The sequence below is a fragment of the Triticum aestivum genome, chromosome 3A (assembly GCF_018294505.1).
Source record: "Triticum aestivum cultivar Chinese Spring chromosome 3A, IWGSC CS RefSeq v2.1, whole genome shotgun sequence".
NCBI lineage: Eukaryota > Viridiplantae > Streptophyta > Magnoliopsida > Poales > Poaceae > Triticum > Triticum aestivum.
The window spans coordinates 598253836-598261067 of NC_057800.1; the positions used below are offsets into that span (position 1 = coordinate 598253836).

Consider the following 7232-nt stretch of genomic DNA (forward strand, 5'->3'; position numbering starts at 1 on the left):
ACAAGTATGCAAAGCTCCAACAATCCTTCTAAGGAATGGAGTAAGCATCTCGGAGTTGGAATATATGCTTTGATGAGATGATCAAAGATTTTGGGTGTATACAAAGTTTATGAGAAACTTGTATTTCCAAAGAAGAGTGGGAGCACTATAGAATTTCTGATGAGTATATGTTGTTGACATATTGTTGATCGGAATGATGTAGAATTTCTGGAAAGCATATAGGGTTATTTGGAAAGTGTTTTTCAATGGAAAGCCTGGATTAAGCTACTTGAACATTGAGCATCAAGATCTATAAGGATAGATCAAAATGCTTAATGGTACTTTCAAATGAGCACATACCTTGACATGATCTTGAAGGTGTTCAAGATGGATCGGTCAAAGAAGGAGTTCTTGCCTGAGTTGTAAGGTATGAAGTTAAGACTTAAAGCTCGACCACGGCAGAAGAAAGAGGAAGGACGAAGGTCGTCCCCTATGCTTTTGTCATAGGCTCTATACGGTATGCCATGCTGAGTACCGCACCTGATGTGTGCCTTGCCACATGTCTGGCAAGAGGGTACAAAGGTGATGTAGGAGTAGATCACCAGATAGTGGTCAAAATTATCCTTAGAGGAATAAGGATATGTTTCTCGGTTATGGAGGTGATAAAGAGTTCGACGTAAAGAGTTACGTCGATACAAGCTTAACACCTATCCGGATAGCTCTGAGCAGAGATACCGGATACGTATAATGGAGCAACAATTTAGAATAGCTCCAAGTAGAACAGTTATTTGAAATGGCTCCAAATGTAGCGTAGTAGTTGCATCTACAAGATGACATAGAAATTTGCGAAGTACATACGGATCTGAATGTTGCAGACCCGTTGACTGAAACCTCTCTCACAAGCATAACATGATCAAACCCATAACTCTTTGGGTGTTAGTCACATGGGGATGTGACCTTGAGTGTTAATCACATATCGATGTGAACTGGATTATTGACTCTAGTGCAAGTGGGAGACTGTTGAAAATATGCCCTAAAGGCAATAATAAATTGGTTATTATTATATTTCCTTGTTCATGATATTCGTTTATTATCCATGCTAGAATTGTATTGATAGGAAACTCAGATACATGTGTGGATACATAGACAACACCATGTCCCTAGTGAGCCTCTAGTTGACTAGCTCGTTGATCAATAGATGGTTACGGTTTCCTGACCATGGACATTGGATGTCGTTGATAACGGGATCACATCATTAGGAGAATGATGTGATGGACAAGACCCAATCCTAAGCCTAGCACAAGATCATGTAGTTCGTTTGCTAAAGCTTTTCTAATGTCAAGTATCATTTCCTTAGACCATGAGATTGTGCAACTCCCAGATACCGTAGGAGTGCTTTGGGTGTGCCAAACGTCACAACGTAACTGGGTGGCTATAAAAGTACACTACAGGTATCTCCAAAAGTGTCTGTTGGGTTGGCACGAATCGAGACTGGGATTTGTCACTCCGTGTAAACGGAGAGGTATCTCTGGGCCCACTCGGTAGGACATCATCATAATGTGCACAATGTGATCAAGGAGTTGATCACGGGATGATGTGTTACGGAACGAGTAAAGAGACTTGCCGGTAACGAGATTGAACAAGGTATCGGGATACCGACGATCGAATCTCAGGCAAGTATCATACCGCTAGACAAAGGGAATTGCATACGGGATTGATTAAGTCCTTGACATCGTGGTTCATTCGATGAGATCATCGTGCAACATGTGGGAGCCAACATGGGTATCCAGATCCCGCTGTTGGTTATTGACCGGAGAGTTATCTCGGTCATGTCTGCATGGTTCCCGAACCCGTAGGGTCTACACACTTAAGGTTCGATGACGCTAGGGTTATAGGGAATAGATATACGTGGTTACCGAATGTTGTTCGGAGTCCCGGATGAGATCCCGGACGTCACGAGGAGTTCCGGAATGGTCCGGAGGTAAAGATTTATATATGGGAAGTCCTCTTTTAGTCCCGGAAAAGTTTCGGGTTTTATCGGTAATGTACCGGGACCACCGGGAGGGTCCCGGTGGTCCACCAAGTGGGGCCACCAGCCCCGGAGGGCTGCATGGGCCAAGTGTGGGAGGGGTGCGCCCCCCCCCCCACCAAGGCCCAAGGCGCAAGGGAGATTGGAAGGGGGCAAACCCTAGGCTCAGATGGGCCTAAGGCCCACCTAGTGGTGCGCCCCCCTCTCTCCCCCCTTGGTCGCCCCCCTAGATGGGATCTAGGGCTGGCCGCCACCCCTAGGGGTGGAAACCTAGGTGGGGGCGCAGCCCCTCCCCTCCCCCTATATATACTTGAGGTTTTGGGATGCCAGAGACACGATTCAATCTCCTTCTTGGCGCAGCCCTACCCCTCTCCCTCCTCGTCTCTTGCGGTGCTTGGCGAAGCCCTGCTGGAGTACCACGCTCCTCCACCACCACCACGCCGTCGTGCTGCTGCTGGATGGAGTCTTCCCCAACCTCTCCTTCTCCCCTTGCTGGATCAAGGCGTAGGAGACGTCACCGGGTTGTACGTGTGTTGAACACGGAGGTGCCGTCCGTTCGGCACTAGGATCATCGGTGATTTGGATCACGACGAGTACGACTCCATCAACCCCATTCACTTGAACGCTTCCGCTCAGCGATCTACAAGGGTATGTAGATGCACTCTCCTTCCCCTCGTTGCTAGATTACTCCATAGATTGATCTTGGTGATGCGTAGAAAATTTTGAATTTCTGCTACGTTCCCCAACAGCTGGACGGCGAGCGGCGGGCGGCGAGCAGCGCCGGTGATTCCTCTCTGGTGATTATCCCGCTAACAGTGGCGGGCCTATTCCGAGCGTTCCGTGCTGGGTCGGCGGTCAATGAGCGGCGCGACTGATTCCTCTCTCGCGATTGTGCGGCCAACCGTGCTCAATCCCCAACTATCCCCAATTGGATTTGGGTCCCTAGGTATGAGGATTTATACCCTTCATATTTTCTGCTTTGCCGCATTCTCCTTTGTCCCAATTGCTCATCTAGTGGGTTCCTCTTCTCTAGATTGGGCTAGATTTGCAAAGCAAACAGAGGAGGCGACTAGCTCATGGCTCATTGGGTCGTCTCCTCCAAGGTCAGCACATCTAAAAAGGAAATAGGAGAGGGGACGAGGTAGTGGCATCTTGCCAGCAACTCCTTATTTTCCTAGAGGTCACTGTCCAGATTTTTGTCTTGAAGAAATTGGCGAGATATAATTTACTTGCTCCTAATTAAGTGCCAGCAAGTGTTTGTTTTGGTGCTGCAATGTTACACAATGAGAAGGCAGATTCCTATAAGTGGTTGTTTCGCACTTTCTTGAAAGCTATGGGAGGGGCTGCACCTAGGTTTATAATAACCGACGAATGTAGTGGCATGGACAATGCAATAAGGGAAGTTTTCCCAGCAGCCGCACATAGGCTATGCATGTCGCATATTATGAATAAGATTCCGTAGAAGGTTGGCCCTAATTTGAAGACCGATGAGGATTTCCATGAACGATTAGGTCGGTGCGTGTGGTCTTTTGAAACTCCTATTGAATTTGAGGAACGATGGAAAGAAATTATGTCAGACTATGGGTTGGAAGATGATGAATGGTTCAGTAAAAGGTTCAACCTTCGAGAATCATGGATACCAACTTATTTCAAAGAAATAGCTTTGTCAGGGCTTATGCGGACCACTTCAAGGTCAGAGAGTGCCAATTCTTTTTTCTCACGTATTATTGGTTACAAACATGCTTTGGTTGAGTTTTGGTTTAGATTTTACACGGCTTTGGAAGAACAACGTCATAAGGAGTTGCAAGAGGACCATGTGAGCCTACATACGATGCCTGTGTTGAAGACATCATGGGCGATTGAAAAGTATGGCAGCGAGGTGTTCACGCATGAGATATTCATACGATGCCTGTGTTGAAGACATCATGGGCGATTGAAAAGTATGGCAGCGATATTGTCTCCACACCGCACACCGTGTCCGGCTGGCCGGATCCCGCATGCATGTATGCATGATAATCTACGGGACCAGCAGAGAATGATGGATCCAGGTCCAGCACGAGCAAGCAAAGCGCCGAGGAGCGGTAGCTACCGCACGTCCCATCAGAGCGGGTGGCAAGCGACGGGCGGATCACGCCATGCAAGGCGCTACAATCCACAGTACCCCCCGTGAACCGCAGGCATCTCCCCGCCCAGCCTCCGCGCGCGCCCTGCCTCCGTCACGCGACGAGACGAGACGAGACGAGAGGATCGCTGGATTGCTCTAGCCACCCATGTGCCCTCCCGGCCCCTTCGCCGTCTGCCGCGCGCGAATCGGCACAGAAACGGGGGGCTTGGTCGCTTCTTCCGCGGCTGCACTGCATCTCGCGTCTCCGTGCAGCTCGGCGGCACGCGCGCCCGCGCTGCGCCGAGGCCGGGCCGGACTGCCAGATGCTCGGGCCCCAGGATAGGAGTGGTGCCGCTACCAGACGAAACAGCTCTGCTTCCTTCACCGGCTTTACTGTGCGCCGTGCGTCGAGTAGTCATGCGTGTACAGTATATAGCAGTTCTGTAACTCAGACGCACACGCGACGATTCAGCTAGACACCACGGTTGAACAGAAAACATTTGTGCAGACAGAGTGCAAAAGGTCTCCTGCTCTATTTGACGGGTGCGGGACCAGATCAATGGCCACTGCACTGGCTAATGGTATATTAAGGTCAAAATAACCAACTTGTAGATGATTAGATTTAAATTTGGACATCAACGCGTCTGTAGTCCAACGGTTAGGATAATTGCCTTCCAAGCAATAGACCCGGGTTCGACTCCCGGCAGACGCATTTTTTTAACTCCTCCCGAGTCATTTTTTTCTGCATGGAGAGTCAATTTCTTTCTTCTGCCGTTCATTTTTTTCTGCATGGAGAATCAAATTCTTTCTTCTGCCGTTCTGTATCTAGACGACCCACACGCAAGATCCAGCTTACAACAATCCACCCCAAGCCCTCACTCACATCAGCAATCCACCCCAATGTACAGTGCTCTCATTTCTCACGTCTAAAAAACTGGATGTCATCGTCAATCTATCCTCATAACATATCAAAACCTACAGCTGGTACAGCGACATACCACATGCACACGGTTTAGAAGTCGTAATCATCATCAACATTAGTGACATTAGAGCATCTACAGCCGGACACTCAAAATTGGCCTTAAACGTCCGAGCAGCCCGCCCAGTCACTCACTGGGCACGATTTTTTAACCCATACGGACCCCTTAAACGGGCCTCAAATTCCTGGGCTGACCGGCACCCCTCATATCCAGCTCAAATATGGGACGGGTACGGGGACGTCCGTCGTCGCGGTGTGAACGTCGCATGGCGCCGCTTCGGCTCGTCGCCCGAGACCAAATTCGGCTATTTAAGTCGGTCGGCGTCCCGCAACCATAACCCATCCAACTCCCCCTTTCTGTGCCGCCAGTCCGAGCCCATCCACCTCCTCCCTCTCCCGCTTCGGCGCTCTGCCATGGTCTGACGCTCCTCCCATGCTCCGGCGCTCCGCCATGGTTCGGAGCAAAATCACCTACTATGCAATGCTGACGCCAGAGCGCCGCTACGAGATCCAGGCGAGGCAAACCACGTGCGCCGTCCGCATCACTGTCGGGTTGCCTTCGGACTCGCCGGAGTCGGAGGTGGAGAAGGAGCAGCCGGGGGAAGAGGAGGAGGAGGAGATGGCTTCGATGGAGGTGGAGGAGGTAGAGCAGCAGGAGTCGGAGCCGTCGGGCTTCAATATGAAGCAGGTGGAGGCGGAGTTCGCCGTCGCCCAGTCGGAGGAGATGGGGGAGCAGCAGGCCATCCTGGAGTCGATCTAGGATGAGGCCTATGTGGAGGCCAACCGGGCATTCCTTCGCTAGGAGGAGGCGGCATCCGACACGCTATTCTCCGAATTCGACGCGGAGATAGAGGTGGAGGAGGCCGGAGCAAAGCAACTGAAGGAGCCGAAGATGCAGCTGCCGCCCATGCTGCCGGAGCCGGGCACGGAGATCGTCGACATCTCCGACGACGAGTAGGTCGGTGATCGACGTAGTACGTACGTCCGCATGCGTTTGAGAGGTCGGATTTGTTAAGTACGGATGTAGATGCTCTTAGACATCTTGCTAGGAGTAGAAAAGAGCGTTTGCATGTTGCTCAAAATACTTTGTGCAGATAGAATGCAAAAGGTTTCCTCAGAAATTCAATTCTATTTCATGCTTGCAGGATCAGATCAAATGCCTTGATGGCCATTGCACTGGACGTTGGCTAATGGAATCTTTACACATTTCTCGAGAAACGATACTATATGGAGGCGCATTTTATTTCATCAATCAACGCGTCTGTAGTCCAACGGTTAGGATAATTGCCTTCCAAGCAATAGACCCGGGTTCGACTCCCGGCAGACGCATTTTTTTAACAAACCTTTTTGCCGTAATCTTTAATTAGACTAAAAAATGTGACTTTCTCTCTTATAGCCTCATGTAGGACTTCAACTTTCCATTAGTCCAAAAAATTCAGATTTGTTTAGATAAGATGAAGACATTTGCTTGTCACTAGTTCAAGCTTTAATTACAATTCTCATGCTGAGATCTTGTTTTGAACCCAAGTTCACCTATCCAACGAGTCAGCTTGTACCACTGCACGCTATATTTCTGCCAAAATCATTTGTGCTGCACATACAGGGGACAGTACAATCTAACACAGTGTTTCTTCCATAGTGCATGGTAGGTTACACTTTTTAGTTCATTTTTAATCACTTCATCAAGTTAAAAGCATGGATGCATTAATGCTTACAGATAGCACTAAAAGATAAACCACTGTACAATATTTTCTTCTTCTTCTTCTTCTAGACGACACCGAGTATTGCATAAGAAAGGCCACTTCATTCACCACTCTACATATTGTCATAATGCAAAGCATCCTTTCATGGAAATATGGCTGAATACTTTATGGCACTTAGATCATGAGGTTCCTTGTGGACTGTGGCTTGATTTGAATTGCAGGTGCAAGGAGGCATTTCCCTCCCTTTTTTTAGATCAACCATATGGCTTTTATTTAAACGATGTTTATGACGATAGCTATAGGTCGTGGGAGGCAAGCCAAACATGGTGCCCACTATCAGGAGAAGTAGCGGCCTTAACATATTGCATTCTTGATACTGGTGACTAATAGACACTTCTTGGAAGATCACTTCTTCGCTAGAATCTCCCTGGTGATCAC

The 7232-nt window shown here is 48.8% G+C and overlaps 2 non-coding genes across 2 annotated transcripts; both read left to right on the top strand.

The window, feature by feature from the left end:
- The first annotated feature begins 4752 nt into the window (after positions 1-4752).
- On the top strand, positions 4753-4824 carry TRNAG-UCC (transfer RNA glycine (anticodon UCC)). The gene has a single exon. It is a non-coding gene; the product is annotated as a tRNA-Gly (tRNA).
- Positions 4825-6348: 1524 nt separating this feature from the next.
- TRNAG-UCC (transfer RNA glycine (anticodon UCC)) lies at positions 6349-6420 on the top strand. Its single transcript has one exon. It is a non-coding gene; the product is annotated as a tRNA-Gly (tRNA).
- The last annotated feature ends 812 nt before the right edge of the window (positions 6421-7232 follow it).